This window comes from Lissotriton vulgaris, chromosome 10 (genome assembly GCF_964263255.1).
Source record: "Lissotriton vulgaris chromosome 10, aLisVul1.2, whole genome shotgun sequence".
Classification (NCBI taxonomy): domain Eukaryota; kingdom Metazoa; phylum Chordata; class Amphibia; order Caudata; family Salamandridae; genus Lissotriton; species Lissotriton vulgaris.
Window position 1 is genome coordinate 21,636,062 of NC_141698.1, and position 17,315 is coordinate 21,653,376.

The 17,315-nt window shown below is 43.5% G+C and overlaps 1 protein-coding gene across 4 annotated transcripts in view; it reads left to right on the top strand.

Moving 5' to 3' along the window:
- Positions 1–494: 494 nt before the first annotated feature.
- Positions 495–17,315, top strand: part of TAFAZZIN (tafazzin, phospholipid-lysophospholipid transacylase) — a 71,891-nt gene continuing 55,070 nt past the window's right edge. For 2 of the 4 annotated variants that reach the window (XM_086940288.1, XM_086940289.1), the window contains exon 1: positions 495–595. The gene's annotated coding sequence lies outside the window, so the exon portion shown is untranslated. Of the gene's footprint in view, positions 600–17,315 lie in introns of all 4 variants that reach the window. The other 2 variants (XM_086940286.1, XM_086940287.1) reach the window with 2 other exon arrangements.

Below are 17,315 nucleotides of genomic sequence, written 5' to 3' on the forward strand. Positions count from 1 at the left end.
ATTTTTTAGGCTTTTTGCAATTTTCCACAATTTACACAGGCACGCACTACGTCACACATACACAAAAATACACATGCCCAAACACAAAAAGGTGCATATTAAACAAGCAGGCAGGCTGATACAGACAAACATGAAACACATAATACACATACATTGCAACGCAGGCATTCATTTTAACACGTACGAAGCACACACATGCAGGGAGCTGTGTCTGAATTTGCCCCCTTAATGAAAACTCGTGCTTTCCGAAAAATGAGGAAGCTGGTCTGGTACGGAAATTGAGCAGTTGGGACCGAGAGCGGAGGATCGATGCTGCTCTTTTTTAACAGCTGCAGCACTTACCTGAGTATACGCTGGAATCGATGAAGGAAGTGGAGTTGGAAAAATAAAGAGACCGATGCCAATCCATCTGTCCCTTTAATGGCCATTGCACTCACGGCAGTCTTCGTGCCTGCCGCAGAACAATGACGTCACTTCCGGATGTGCGTAGCTTTTGCTTTTGCTACCGGCTTCCGGTATATGAAAAGGTGAGAGCTGCTCTCCATTGAGGATCTGCGGTTCGAGTCCCAGCAAGCCGGCAGACTGATGGTTTACAGTAGGTGATTTTGGCATTGTGTCCGAGGCAGCTGTGCTTTTTAAAAATGTATTTTAGTATTGTGATGGAGTGAATTCGGCAGTCATCATGACGACAAAGCTTGTTTTCCTTTGCAAGACCTATTCCTCGGGCCATGAGCAGGTCTGTCCGCAGTTGTTTAAAGAGTCTAACAATCGGATTCCACTAAACTATGTGTTTATGGAAATACTCTATGAAGGAAGTGCAGCCTGGGGTACAGAGAGTATCCTATCACAGCAGCGCATCCCGGCATTCCGCATTCATAAAAAGTTTGGGGGTTTGTAGGGCTTTCGGATTTTAGGGCGTACATGGTCATTTTAGGGTTGAGGGTGGGTTTGTGTTTTGGGGGGCCAGGTGTAATTTAAGGGTTTAGAGCATGTTTGGGTTTGGGGTGCGAGGGTTAATTTTAGGGTTTAGGGTGTGTTTAAGTTTTAGGGTACAAGGGTTAATATTAGGGTTTATGGTGTGTTTGGTGTGCAAGCGTTAATTTGGGGGTTCAGGGTGTGTTAGGGTTTAGGGTGTGTTTGGGTTTGGTGTGCAAGGGTTAATTTGGGGGTTCAGGGTGTGTTTGGGTTTTGGGGTGCCAGGGTTAATTTTAGGGTTTAGGGTGTGTTTGGGTTTGGGGTGCAAGGGTTAATTTGGGGGTTCAGGGTGTGTTTGGGTTTTGGGGTGCCAGGGTTAATATTGGGGTTCAGGGTGTGTTTGGGTTTTGGGGTGCAAGGGTTAATTTGGGGGTTCGGGGTGTGTTTGGGTTTTGGGGCTCCGAGCTGCAGGAGGTCAGACGTTTATCTGCAATTCATTGTACAATCATCCAACAGTTTGCATTTTTCTGGAAAACTGAAACCAAAGTGGTGGACGTGCTCTTTAAATAGACAAACAATTCCTGTTAAAATCACCAGACGCAAAAACATCTTATTGAAAACACAATAGTACCTTTGAAGTATTCAGATGCTTATTTTCAAATCAGGAACAATGTCATCTTGTAAAGTTATCGGAGAGTCATTTACAAGTCATCCTCAGATCATCAGGAATAATGACACCTTCTGAAGTCAGCAGATACTAATTTTCAAGTCCTCCTTAGATCATCACGAATAATTACACCTACTAGAGTCATGAGGTACTCCTTTTCAAGTCATCCTTTAATCATCACGAATAATGACACCTACTAAAGTCATCAGATACTAATTTTCGAGTCCTCCTCAAATCATCAGGCTGAGCTTCTGCAGCTTGCTGATGACTTCAAGAGCTTGATAATGTCTGATGACGTGTAAATGACTTCTAAAGTAGTTGGATGATCATCCAATGACTCTGGGATGGCTTCTAAAGTAATCCTGTTTGACCTGGGCAGTGATGTGAATTCTAGAGTTTTTACTGACATGATTCTGGAGTCTCCGTCACAGGCATGGTTCTAGGCTCTCTGTTAACTGACATGATGCTTGGGTCTCCATCACTGAAATGATTCTTGGGTCTCCATCAATAACATACATCTGGGGTTTCCATCAGAAAATACGCCTGAGGTCTGTCCTCAGGGCCTGATTCCCTATCATCCCAAGCTGTTAGAAACTTGATTTATTTGAGAACATGATTCTAAGGTTTCTGCCACAGCATGATTCTGTGGTCTCCTCTTGGGGCATAGTTTTGTGGCCTCCACTGCTCATATGGTATAAATAGGTTTTCTCCCATGAACTAATTAATCTATTTTATGAATCCATCACGTTATTCTGTGTTCTCTGTCACACTGACACAAATGTGAGTCTCCATCAAGACATATTGCTGGAATTTCCATCACTGTCTTGATTTGGAGACTTAAATAATGACATGACAGGATCTGGCCTGACAGGTTGGTCTGGATTGTTCCATTGGAGCAGGATCAAGACTGAGTTGCATATGGCTGAGTCCAGAATGAGGAAGCATGTAATGCAAAATATCGATGGTCTGGAATGCAAACTTACTAGTTAGTGGCAGAGATTAATTGAAGCATTCTATCCATCACTGTTTTGTATACCTTTGTATACTTTTCTGGTGTTTGTAGGCATCCCACATCAAAACTGGCAATGGGTTGAGTCAGATTCTGGGTATAATGGCAGCTGGCGCCTGGCAGCGCACCTGAGTTGTGACATTACCTGCTGGGCTAGAATATACTTTTACATGCCATGATCTCAAGACGGTAAATGTGAGAGTGCCTTAAGGACACGCACTATTAGAGAACCACTGGGAGATTAGCATTGGCAAAACAGTAAAGACAAAAGACAATTGCACCGTAGCAGCATATGGATAACACCGCAAGACTTATGTGGGGGTGCCCAAAGTGCTACACTGAAACAGCAGAGGGGTGCCCCCATTTTTTATTTTATTTTAAAAGACAACCTTTGAAGTAGCCCCCCCCCCCTGAACACACACAGACACGCAAATACACACCCCCTCCCAAGTAAGCCCCACTCACCCATCGACGTCCTCAGTCGCTCCTCCTGACTTCTGCAGCCACCGCGCGACAGCCGTGACGTGACGCTCCCGAACTTCCGGTTTCTTCTTTTCCTTCCACGCTGCTATAATGGAGTAGTCCGTCGTTTGTCTCTACCGGTGTTAGTGTCTCTCGCACTGATGGCTGCTGTTGCAGAAAATGCGCATGGCGGTGGGTGACTTGTTAAAAATCTAATTGACTTTTTAAATTGAATATTGGCTGTCTGTTGCACAATTCATGCCCTAACGAGCCTTCGTGTGGCTCCATGGAGCGGGCCGAACAGCACTTTGGTTTTAGCTCCTTACAGGAGCAGGTTGTGACAAGCAATTTCCACGCTTCTGCTTTGTAGCAAGGGATCGGTTTGTCCTGCAGGTATGAATGCAAGCCTTACAGCAAGACAAGAACTTCCTCTCCCCGCTAGCCACCCTTGCTAAATTTTGTCAGCAGGACTCGGACCCGCCTCATTTTCCGGAAATTTCTTGGCTTTGGTTGTTTTACATGAAGCATCTGTAGAAGACAAGTAGTCTTATTAAATCCAGGACAAGGTTATCTTGAAAGGAAGCTTTATTCCAAAGGTTTCCAAATCACATGAAGAGCACCTCGTCAGTCAGGAGTCCGAGTAGGAACTGAAGGTATCCAACGAACACCTGACATCTGAAGGCTCCGTACATTCAAATGAACACATGTATACATTCTCAGCATGCGCCCACGCATGCAATACAAAGAATACACAGAGCGCGAGATAATGAGTTGAGCACAAGATAATAACTTTATACATTACACACTACATCACCTTCCCCCTTATGCAAAAACACAAACAAAACAGAAAATAGAAATCAAAAAGAAACAAATTCATTATATCTTGCGGGAGGTTTCCTAATACGACCACTGCGACTACAAGAAGGGACTGCAGGGTCAACAACCACACTAGGAAAAGGCGAGAAATCACTAGAGGAAGGGAGGTGAAGAGGAAGAGAATCCAAATTAGGTTGTAACCAGTGCATCCAATCACACCCCTCCTGTGTCGACAAATTTTTCCTCTTAGAAATAAGAGTAGCTTGTTCTTCAGTCAATTTTGCCAATTGCCTCACATTCCACCAGCCTTTATCCCCCAAGAAAACAGCATTCTTGCTGACTTTAACAACTTGAACGGGGCTAGAAAACACAGACATTCCTTTAGCCACTTTATAAGGTTTTTTAATCATCACCCAATCTCCCACAACCATTTGAACATCTTTCACACACTTAACTCTATCAAAATTCTCTTTCATCACTGCCTGTTTCTGCTTAACCGTAACCTTAACGTCATTCTGAGTTAAAGAGCACTGGTTGTCCTCCACCTTACTTAACCACGCAGGAAATAAAGAAGAGTGTAACTTTCTACCCCGCAGTAATTGAAAGGCAGACATCTGAGTTGTACAATGAGGAGAAACATTATAATTCCAAATTTTCTTTTCCAAAAACTTAAAAACATCCACACCAGAGGCTAGAGCTGTTTGAATTCCTTCTTTCAAGATTTTATTGCCACATTCCACGAGGCCATTGGAAGAAGGAGAATAAAGAGCCACTTTCAGCTGTTTCACATCATGAGCTTTCAGAAATCTGCACATCTTCTCAGAGACAAAATGAGTCCCATTATCAGTTACTAACATTTGGGGTGCCCCTTCCAACAAAAACACTCTTTCCAAAAAAGAAATGGTATTATCTGAATCCGGAGCCTCTACAAATCTATAATACATCCACTTCGAGAAGTAATCAATAGCTAAGATAAGGTACCTTTCCCCCTCTGGAAGCACTTTATACGGGCCAGAAAAATCAAGAGCGACCTTCTCCCAAGCAACCCCAGGAAATTGAGAAGGTTGTAACAGAGCCTCATGCGAATTAATCTAATTTTGTGTTCAGCCCCTTTGACCAGACCAATTTTATTGCTAAAAACGTTCTTGAACTCATTCAGCAGGTCGGATCTGTCAATTTTAGCATCTTCAACAAAACAGATAGGGAACTCCCGCACCTTAATGGGATTTTCATCACCTGGGACCAGATATAACCCCATCTTAGCAAGGTCTTTCCAACCCACAATATCTTTCCCTTTTATTGCCACATAAATTTTTGTAACGATAGACCTACCAAGAACTTGTACGTTTCCTAAGAAAAAACCTAACATATCTATGTCTTTCTCTCCGAAAGCCTTCGGATTAACATCAGATTGATTCAATTTCAAATCACCACCCCATTTGTCAAAAAATGTAGAATCTCTGAGAATAGTAATGGGAGCACCAGAATCTGCCATTACTTGTACCTTAATATTATCAATTAAAGCCTCACATAAAGGTCCTTTAATAGACTCCGAATCACCACCATCTACCATCAACATAAGGTTGTCAAAGTTATCACAACAATCATCCGTGTCCACATAGTTGACTTTAACAGGTTTCTTCTGGAACCTGCACATTTTTTGAAAATGTCCTACTTTCTTGCACAAAACACAGCGCTTATTAACAGCAGGACATCCCTTGAAATTCCCAATATGAAATTTAGACCCACATCTAAAACAAAAATTTTGTTTTCTTTGGTTAATATTTGGTTTACTTTGCCATTTTTCCTTATTTTCTTTATTAGAAATAGCATATAGTCCTTCCTCCGACATTTCTTCAGAAATAAAATTTACTTTAGAGGAAGAATCCACTGACATCGCTTTTGTGGAAATTATTGATCTCTCAATACTAAGACTAAGATCAATAACTTCAGATAATGATGGATCCTTACAACTGAGGATCCTTTCCTTAACTTTAGGTGAAGCGCAATTAAACACAAATTGATCACGAATATAGTTATCAAGTAAAGGCCCAAAATCACAAGTAATTGCCAACACCCTTAAAGCAGAAATATATTCATCAATTTTTTCATCTTCCTTTTGTTTCCTTTTATAGAATTTGTGTCTCTCCAACATAATATTAAGAGATTCCTCAAACTGTTTCTTTAACCTCGCAATAGCCTCCACGTAAACATTCCACTCACTATCACCAGAATGAGCAGCTGGGGGTGGAATAGGCACGAGGCTTTTAAAAATGCGTTGAGCGGCTAGACCTAAACTACCAAAAAGAAGAGCAAACTTTCTAAGGGGAGAATAGTCAGCCGCATCAATCGCCATAATGTGGTTCTCAAATAAGCCAAACCACTCTGTCCACAATAAAGTAGGTTTTCCAGGCTTTTCAAGAAAAGGAGGAGGTTGAGTGACTTCTCTGACAGAAGACATGTTAAAGAGAAGAACAATAATCACCAACTAAATAAGGGAAAATTAAACACAGTCAAAATAAAATAATACTTTCAAAACAATCAAATGTTTAAAGAGTACCAAATCCGCAGAAAATGTCTCTCTGAAAGAAAATCTTTCCGTTAGAAGGAACAGAATTAAATTGTAAATAAGGTGTGTGAATCGCTGAAAACGGGTCACACGTAGATTGAATAAAGTATTGAAGTCTGAAACTTCACCAAAATGGCCACTGCACGTAACGTCCAACGTGTAACGTCACACGTATTCCCAGAATGCTAAGCGGGCCAAAGACTCTGAGTTTCAGCACTGCGTTGTGAAGATTCCAGGAAGGAAGATCGTGACCAAGGACTCCAAGTTCCAGTTCTGTGCTGTGAAGGTTCCTGGAAGGAAGAACAGACGCGAACGCTCCGAATTCCAGAAGCAGTTCGGTAAGCGCGTAATTTAAAATGTTGAAGCGCTCATCAGGAAACAAAATAAAATAGCGATAAATCTGACCATCAGAATTCAATCCGGAGTTGAAGTGAAATTGAACAAAAAGAAATAGTGGGAAAACCAATCATCAGCGATGAATCAAGAATCCATGTCTGCCAAAAAGCAAAATAAAATTCACACAAGGCTCCGCTCCTCAAAACGAGAATCTCGAGACACCACAGCTCACTTTCTTGCCGATAAAATCCACAAATTGTTACCGAAAATTTAAAACGGCGGTACCCATGAAATCCATGAAATGTTAGAAAACGGCAAACAGCAGAAAATTCCTTTGCGTGGGTCGGTGATTGGAAACAAAATCCCACCCTCGTCGCCAATATGTAGAAGACAAGTAGTCTTATTAAATCCAGGACAAGGTTATCTTGAAAGGAAGCTTTATTCCAAAGGTTTCCAAATCACATGAGGAGCGCCTCGTCAGTCAGGAGTCCGAGTAGGAACTGAAGGTATCCAACGAACACCTGACATCTGAAGGCTCCGTACATTCAAATGAACACAAGTATACATTCTCAGCAAGCGCCCACGCATGCAATACAAAGAATACACAGAGCGCGAGATAATGAGTTGAGCACGAGATAATAACTTTATACATTACACACTACAGCATCGTCGCCCGTTTTTTGGCTTTAAAATTCTGGTCACCCTACTTCCAGGGCACCTTCAGGAATTACTCGGGCCTTGCTTCTCCTGCAGGGGGTGGATGCCAACTGCATGTGCCAATGAGGTGGCAGGGGCACCCCTGCTGCAGCTCAGGGGGTACAGGAAAGGGGGGGATACAGAAAGGAGGGTGCAGGGAAGCAGCCAAGGGGGCCTCTGCTGATTGCACCCCCACCCGGCTCCGAGCAGGATTTGCATATACATGAGGATAATCAGGGATAACATTAGCATGTTAATGAAGTGCCCGTCACCCCTGCCTCCGGCGTGGGAGTTTTCCCTCGCTCTTGGCACGGGATGGCTGTGATACAGGAAGGGAGGGGCCTTGTGTGGCCGAGTCTGCACCCAGCTCTGATGAGACGTTTTAGACGCAGGTCTGTGTGAAAGTGAAAGGTTCTGAGCCAGTTATTAAATGGCCCCGCTGGTTGTTTGTGGGGGCGGGGCGGAACGGTGTTCTCTCCTTAGATTCTGATGCATGTGCCAAGTTGTGTGGCACAATGTGCCCTTCACTTCCTTTGTTCGGGTGCTAATTTCCTGAGACGCTCTCGGGCCGCTCTGTTTGGACTAAAATCCATCTATGCACTTTAACTGTAGCTGCTCAAAAATAACCTTATAGATGGTTCCAACCTCGATTTTATCCCGGTCTTTTAACTTTTTCTGACTACGGTCACATGATTGTTCGAAAAGTTTATATTACCAGTGCTTTTTGCTTTTATCCTTCAATTGCAATGATTCTTATGAACTGTGCAAATATAGATAAACCACGTCCCATTTAGAAGGTACTGGTCTGGCAGCAGTGCCAACCAATCACAGGCCACTGCTGGTGTGGCACAGCCCCTCTGCCCTCATACACATGGTGTCTTCTGGGGCCAGTAGATGGTGCCCTGCAAGTAAAGCGCCCCCTCACTCTCACATGCCCAGGGGGCGGGGTGACTAGGAGGATATGGTTAGCATCACCGCTCAGGTCCCCCGTGACCTGCGTATTTTTAATGTTCGAACCCGGTTTCCTTTTTTTTAAAAAAAAAACATATTGAATTGGTTTTGGTGTGATACACATACACTCTCGCAGTCCGCCCAACGTTCTAGCCATCCGGTGCCTTGTTTCCTTAGGAGATCAGGCAGTTGATTCTGTTAGCGCTTGATATCTTCATGTTATGTATTATGTTTCCATTATTTAATTAAATATTATTTTCTCCTTTTACATTTCAAACAATGCTCTTAAAATTCAAGGTGATTTGAAGATCAATTACATTTTAAATCAAGCATTGGCAACGCCAATCGGTCTGGCCCTGGAAACTGGTGTGATTTTTTAAAAATCTTTTATTTTTATTGCAAACATACATAACTTAAAAAGAACAACAAACAAGCATTTGCTATGCAATAGGTCTCGCATTTATGCGAGTTTAAGCTATTGGCATTGTAAATGACTGCCTTTTATTTATGTTTTAAAAACGAAAACATAAATAAAAGGCATTGTTATTTGCAATGTCTCGCATTTGCGAGAGTTTAACATATTGGCATTGTAATTGACAATGCCTTTTATTTACGTTTTAAAAACCAAAACTTAAATAAAAGGCAGTGCCATTTACAATGCCAATGGCTCAAACTCTAACAACTGCGAGACCTATTGCATTGCAAATGCTTGTTACGACTGGGTTGAACATGAGAAAATTCTAGCAGACAATCAAGTAGGCTTCAGAAGGGGCATCGGAATGGTAGAGTAGGCCATGCATTTTACTCCTTGTGGTTTAAATATATGAGGCAAAGGAAGTTCTCATTGTTTTTAACGTTTGCTGACTTGAAATCTGCTTTTGATGTAGTAGACAGGGAGTTATTGTGGCCAGCTTTACAACAGCAGGGCCGGCATCAATACTGGATCGCATCTTTGCAGAATCTGCATAGAGACATATCTGCTCAAGTGCGTTATGGATCATGGGGAGTATTTTTCGGAGAGCTTTTTGATAACGACTGGTGTGCGGCAAGGGTGCGTTTTGGCTCTTTTGCTTTTTTCCCTATTCTTGAATGATGTTGGTCTATTCCTTGAATTTAGATTGCCTGTTGCTCGGTAACACACGTATGCCTGTGTTGTTATATGCAGACAATGCTGTTTTGCTCCCTCTTATCTTTATGATATTGAAACCAAGGATTGAGTTACAACGCCCCTTCCCAGTGAATAATGATATTTTATAACAAGTAATTTATTTTGTTTATCTGAGAATTCAGTATGATACTAAACTGTCTTGGAAGCAGCAAATGGGAAGAGCAGCTGACATTTTGAGGCAGGCAGCAGCTGCAGTTATCAGGTGTAAACAAAGAATAGGCGGGCAGTCATTACGTTCTTTACTATATGTGTATAGAGCAAAGGTTGTTACAGCTGCGATCAATGAAGCTGAAATTTGGGACTTCACAGATTCCTCTATACTTAAAAAAATTGAGAATAGGTTTCTGAGGGAATTGTTGAGGCTGGGTTGGGGTACGACTTTATAATCATTGTATTTGGAACTGGTCATTAGACCAAGTACTGATATTATTGCCCTGGCCTCTGTAATTCATTGGGTAGGCCCACAAAAAAAATCCCTTAGCTGGCATATGTTTGACCGCTATAAGGAAGGTAGTCCATTACCCTGGTCTGCCTGGGATAATAATAATAATAATAATAATAATCCACATTTGTAAAGCGCACAATCACCTGTAAGGGTCTCTAGGCGCTAGGGGCCGTCGGGAAGATTAAGCAAGCTATTGCCCAGAGTCACATGGTGCTGGGCTAATCTGCCGCCGGCCCTGGGGATCGAACCGTGATTCCCAGATTCCGGAGTCAGTCACCCTGGCATGTGCTGGTGGAATCAGGTCTGCAGTAAGAATAGGATCCTGGTACAGAGGTGCCTAAAGCACAAATCTATTGTTGGCTTTGAACCCTATTTGGATGACATCTACCCTGAGATAGGCGCTCATCATACATAAAATTTCACCTGGGATCCTCCCATTGAAGGCTTATGTTGCCAAAGGAGAAAGACCATGGGGATTGATGTAGTGTGTGACTGTGCCAGTGGTGACATTGAAACTATTACCCACTTCATTCTATTCTCTCTAAATTTTGCGTGTGTGCACACAGTGTCTTGCTCCCTTATTTTCCAATTATAATGTATTTAATGAGACGGTTACCATAGCTCTCTGTTACAGCACTGATCTCCCAGACATTTATCATGCAGTTTCTTTGTTTATTTGGAGTGCTTGGTTCATGACTGGGAAATGGAAAAAGAACTGATTTTAAATTGTACCGTGTTATATTTATCTTGTAATGTTTTCATTTTTTATTGAGGTTTTGCACTTTTCATTTAATCATTCTTGAATGTATGAGGATGAATTGTTATGGGAAACGCGGAGAACAGTAAATAAACTCCATCCACACGTTATGACCAACCGAATCTGGTTAAATTGGAGTTTCATGAAAAACCTTTGCACAAAAGAACATAAGTTGACCTTTAAATAACATTTCATATCACCTCTTTGTATAATAAAGCTCAAACTATTCACCCCTAAGGGTCTCAAGTCGCTGGGGGCCTTCGGAAAGATTAAGCGAGCTATTGCCCAGAGTAACGTGGTGCTGCGCTGAGCTTCCACTGGTGCCGGGGATCGAACCGTGAGCCTTCATGCATCAGAAGTCCGCTGTCCTGGCCACTGCGCCGCACCTCTTCCCTTGTATGAACATGCACCCCACCTGTAGTCTTTTTTTTTTTCTAAACCATGTTGCAGGTCAAGCTGGAAACATCCATTTTTTTAGCAAGCTTTCTTAAATGACACTTTAGGGTGCTGTTCGATAAATACTATAAAGCTTCCTTATTATTTAAAGCTGCCTGCTGCAAACAATAAGAATAAACAGTCCCAAAAGTTTAGATCTTTTTATTATCTCTAGCACGTTCCTACCAAATTGCTTTTTTCAATTTATTTTTGGGACTTCTGAATAATTGATAAAAAATATACAAATATTTGGCAGGTGGCACAGAAACTACGACCCATCAGGCCCAGCTCAAGATGAATCATTTCAACGGAGCTGGAGAAGCTTACGCCAAGGTACCTTTTCCATAAAACAGATACAGTATTGAAAATGGAGATAAACGAAGAAAGCAACCTTGATTTTTTATCATATAAAGCAACGGGAACCACACTAGGGATGTCCACCTTTAACCGTGAATGCACATCCCTCCTTCTCTGTGCATTGAAAAACTGTAAAAGGCCAAATGCTGTAGACCTTGATTTTTTTGAACTGAGAGATATTATATGCGACTCAAGACAAACTATTTGAGATGTATACACCTGACCTGAATACATGTTTTCTTTTAGCACCTCAAATCTTCTATTAAAAAAACAAGGTCTATGAGACCTAATACCTCTGGTGCACATTATGGTAAGTTTGGTTTTTCTGTCATTTACAGTAAGGTGATGAGCAAAAGATAAAGAAGCTAAAATATCAATTTGTTTCGGTAAGCCAATAGGGGTGAGTGTCAATAATACTAAATTGTCTTTTGATACTAAGATGGGAACCTCCCTTGATCCAAGATTAGGGAGATCAGTTATCTCCTGTTTAAAAATAAGATGAAAATCAGACACATATAAAGAAAATAACAATGGAGCCAAAATAACCTTGCTTAAGGCCATTGTCAACTGGGACTTTTTCTGAAACTTAATTTCCTGAGACCAAAAGAACTCTCATCCAATTAGCAGAATTAAGGAAAATCAGCAGAGACAACAATTCAGAAGAAATACCCAGCCTCACAAATGGATGCCACAGAATAGAACAATCAACAGAATCAAAGTTTCTACTGAAATCAACAAATGCCACAAAAACCTAAATTTGGCACAACCTCACATACTTTTCACCAACTGAGTAGACTCCACTCAAGAATCTAAATGATTTAAGTCATTTGGTAAAAATCTTCCCTCTCACATCTAAGAGTGCAATGGGGTGATAGTTTATACAGAGATTACGGTCACCTTTCAGGTCGCAGCCTACCAGACAGCACAGCTAACAAAATCTTGGGGACTTTGGCAATGCTTCTCTGGGAATGCAATCCTCCGATCCATTGGCTTCGTAGTTTCTAACTCACATATGCTTGCTTTTTATATGCTGGCTTTATTTGTTTTAGGCTGTCAAGCTTGAGTTTGTCCCCTCCCTTGCCCAAACCCAATTTACTGTATTCTTGTTCTTATCTCGTCATATTTGCTGTGCATACAAATACAGAGGTCAAATGTCAGGCTGTCTTCCAGGGAGCTTGGTGTTTACTTTTCTTTCTCTGGCTTCAAAGTGGGAGGATGTATGTGGTAATCCTGCTGCCTACTGGGGGTGGGGGGTGTAGTACGATGTTATTTTTAGGGCGAGCCTGGGAAGTGCATGCGCTGCTCTGCAAGGCATGCTGTATTGGAGTGTGCACTTGAAGCCCCGCCCACTCTCCGCTAATATTTGTCATTGGCTTGTGTCATTGTCCTCCATAAATGCTGGCTCCTGATTGGTAAATAGGTTTGTTAGTCCCTCCTTAGTACCACCATGTCTTTATTTGTAAAAGGACTGGCCCTTTTACTTCAGTTGTTCCACGGTACATGTGTTTAGTCTGTAAGCACTATTTTCTTTAATGAGTTTCTTGTACTGCGGGCAGGATATGTGTTCCTGCAACAATCAGTGCGCCATGCATGCTTTCATGGGGCGCTTTTACAAAAAAGAATTTGTCAACTTGACAAAAATTTTTTTGGGGGTAAAAGCACCCCATACCCCGCATTCACTTTAATAGTGGCCGCAGACCTTTCTCTAGACACAGCTCGTCTAAAGAAAGGGACGTGACCTCTATTCACATGAAAGCGCTGCATGGGGCGTTTGTAGACAACAGGCATTTGCAATGCAATAGGTCTTGAGTTGTCAAGTCGCAAAAGAGAGTGGCTGGTACGTGTGAGAGAAGCCACGACGAGGGAGCCAAGGGGTATGGTATTCCTGGGATCCTTTGAGTGCCTAATCTGGCAGATGTGTGGTAACTAATTAAACATATTTGAACTAACGTGTAAAATACCAATTGAGGGAGAGTGCAACGTGCATCCATCCAAACTTTCAACCAAGGTGTCATGCCAACGTTGGCTACTGTGGACAGGCTATGCATTTGCCGGATGTCAATTTAAAAGTAGATCCCGCCCAATGATTGGATCGTTCGCCAGAACAAGAGCTGCATCTGCTTTTATCTGGGTTATGATTTGAACCTATATTCACGTGCCTACAAGCTGTTGACTTGTATTGTGTATCCTCCATTGCTCGTACCCTGCTAGTGTCTTATAAGACTCTGTACATTGTTTACGAGAGAAAAACATAAGAGCAGGTCAAAACATATCATGTCCTGTTATACTTGCGTTGACCCGTTGTTATGAGGGCAATCAAAATGGCAAAGGGTCTGGTGCACCACTATATGTTGTCATCTGCTGTTTGTGCTGTGACCTCAGGGCTGGCGCTGAAGGCTTGTGAGTGAGAGGCTGCATCAACTGACTCCATGTCACTTCCGCGGTCCGGTAGGCTTTCTTCTGACATCGAGTTGCTGCGGTGGACCCTGATTTCTGCTGCTGCCTGCAGTGCCCTACGCCGGTCTAGGATCATTTGCTATACTTTAGTTCTGTGACACGCACATGTTTCTTGCTGCTTTTGTCTTTTTCCTTTGCGAAATCCTGGGTCAGCTTCTGGTTGCGGTTTCCCTTGTGTGTCTGTTGCAGGGGTGTTACCCCCGGGGTTTGCAGAGTCCTGCCAGTCCCAAGCTGCGATCGGGGTATCGAAGAAGTGCGTCTTGCCTTTCGCCATAACACGCAGGCGTGCAGGGAACAACAGGGAGTATTTAAGGTCTAGGCCTAGAAGGCGGCATATTACTTCTAGGAAAGAGTGTTGTCGTTTCTGTACCGCTGCTGTGTAATCTGGGAAGAGCGTTACATGGCTGTTTGCAATTTGTATTACTTGCAGCTTCTGTGTCTCTTGTAGGATTGTGTCCCTGTCCTTATAGTGTAGAACGCGGAACAGGAGGGGCCTGGGGCCAGACCCCGGAGGGGGTTGCCTCGCCGTGACTCTGTGCGCTCTTTCTATTGTGAAATGTTTCGTTAGTGCGCCTTCAGGCATTAATCTCTGTATCCGATTCTCAACATATGCGCTGCGTCTTCACCTTCCTCGCCCTCGGGCAGGCCAATCACGCAGATGTTATTCCCCCTGGACCGGCCTTTGCAGTCATCTGCCCTGTGTTCAAGGATCTGCACCTTGGCCTACGGTTCCTTCAGGCGCTTGTCTGCATCCTGCATCTTAGGAGACAGCTCTTCCATGGTGACCTCTAGTCTTTGGGTTTTATCTGCCAACTGCTAGTGGTCAGCATGCAAGAGGTTCAGGTCACTCACTACTGCATCAATCTTGTTATCTAGGGAGGTGCCTGTTTGCTCCGGAGTGTTCCCCAGCCTCTCCACTGCAGCCAACACAGCGTCCAGTTTACTTGACATGGGGTCGTTGGGCACCGCCCCAAGCGTCTTCTCCATCTGGGTTCAGGGCGGGAACGGATGGCCAGCAGAGCCGCCAGTGCCGGAGTGGAGCCGGCCCATGTCCGACATGTGCCGCCTGAATGTTCTTTGGTAGACTGATGTTTCTTAGCCCCACAGTTGGTTTTATAACCCTGTGGTATTCGGTCGCGTCCTGGCAGCTCAGAGGTAAGGTCTTTACTTCTTGCTCCCGGTTCACGGAGGTGTATTTGGTGTCTACTGGTTTTGGAACATCACCACACTGCAGCTCCTTTTCAAACGCCTTCACAACACTCACCCCTGCACTATATTCCCATAGATATGCCCAGTGGGGCCCTACTTCATAGTATTGTGCCTGTTTCTGACTGTCTGCTGTCGGAGTTTACAGATTCTTCGTGACTGCCTGCGTTGTGTGATCTTTGCTCCCGCTAGCGCGCGTGATCGGTTGCGGTGCCTGGATTTTCACCAATTCCACAGCGTGGGTGGTCTTGCCGACTTGTGTACTGTGCTCCACCCTACTACCTCTGGTTGGTGATGATCCTTCCCACTCAGAGATGCCACTTGCATGTAGACTGTAGCATATCCTCTCAGCACACTGTAGAATACTGTGACCTACCATGCCCTGAGGCCGCAGGCCTATTGGTCCATTGGTCCCATCTCAACTCTGGGCATGTAGCAACATGGCGTAGGGTGCAGGCCTCCGTCTTTCCTGGTTTGGTGGGGCCACCACCTGTTCTCTCAGCCATTTATTTCAGTCGGGGTTACTCCTCCTCCTCTCCTCGGCCGCTCCCTGCGCCCGCCACTCGCCTCTGGCTCAGCACGGTAGGCCTCTGATCAGAGCGTGATTCAGCCCAAAGCGAGCCCCCCCCCCATGCAGGCTGTGTTGGCGTAGGTCTCTCGGGATCCCCTGCTCACCTGCCTCAGAGGTCCACAGTTCTGCGCCGTCTAGGTCGAGCCCAGGCCTCTGCGACCAGCAGGGCGTTGGTGCGCAGCTTATATTAGATCACCGCCGCTGCGCCAGTTCTGGGCTCCTCTCACCTTCTCAGTTGCTCGCACCGGCTGATTGTCTGCCGTGGGACAGCGCGGGGATCTCCGGCATGTGTACAACTCAGCCTCCTAATTTGGCCCACTGCGCCTTTCGTGGAGCCGCGGGCTTGCCGGATGCTTCTAGGCTCCTCCTCTGGGCCACGCTTCTTGCTCAGCCCGGTCTGGGACTTGATCTCTGTGGAAGGAAAAGTCACTGATGCGCACAAGCCTTCAGGGTGCACTCTGCAGCTGCGTGGCCGTTCATTTGCCTCTGGTTCCGCTTTAAATCGGTTAAATTAAGGATTACAGGGGATGGATGGCGGAGCTCTAACAAAACACATCTGTCATCTTAGCCTGCGTAGCCACGCCCCGCCAAGACATCTTTTTCTATTTTCATCTGTTATATTGCACTATTGCAGTTAAATCTTATTCTTGCTATTGTTTAGTATCAAACACCTGGAAACAGTTGTTATAATTGGAATACCTAATTTATGAAGTTATCAACTGCCTTAACTGTTACAAAGGAGCCTACAGTGGAACTGCCTAAAGAGAGTAGAGTTTGGAATGATGAGTGGCAAGAGCACCATTTGAGGTATGATTATAACAAAATGATTTATAAAAACAATTTTCAACAAGAGGACACAAAGTCACAAGTTACGGCACTGGTTATATCCATGGAGAAAAGCCTAGTCTTTTTTTGGGGGGTGAAACATGAACTGATTGTTCATAACTGAATCTAAATAGTGCAGGCAACACAGAAAAAGGAAGCAATTTTATTTATTTATTTAATCCTATTTGGTTTGGTGCAGAAGTGCTGAATGAATATAGACTTCTATGCACTTAACTAACGTCATTACAAAGGGAGCACTGGAAGAACTGTTATACCAGTGCTGGAGGCTTTATGTTGAGAGAAGCAAGAGGTAAATATTTGATTACATACGAAAAACGTAGTGCTGAACAGTTGGAATTATTTATGTTACGAAATATTAAAATAAAGAGTGAGTGCTTATTTTTGGCCCTCGCTTAGATGGCTTTTGATGAATGGGAAAAACAGGTGTTCGAATCCAAAACACGAAAACACTGTATAAGTACCCGTACTGTAATAAATCGCTATAAATATCAAGGACATAAATTATGAAGGTCATTTCCAACTAAACTTATATCCTCATAAAATCAAGACTTTAATCAGAATATTAAATGCTCAATTGCATTTGTTCTTATTGAATTGTCTATTAAAACACTCAAATAGGAGTTCTGATAGGTTGTAAATAAATTGAGAGTAT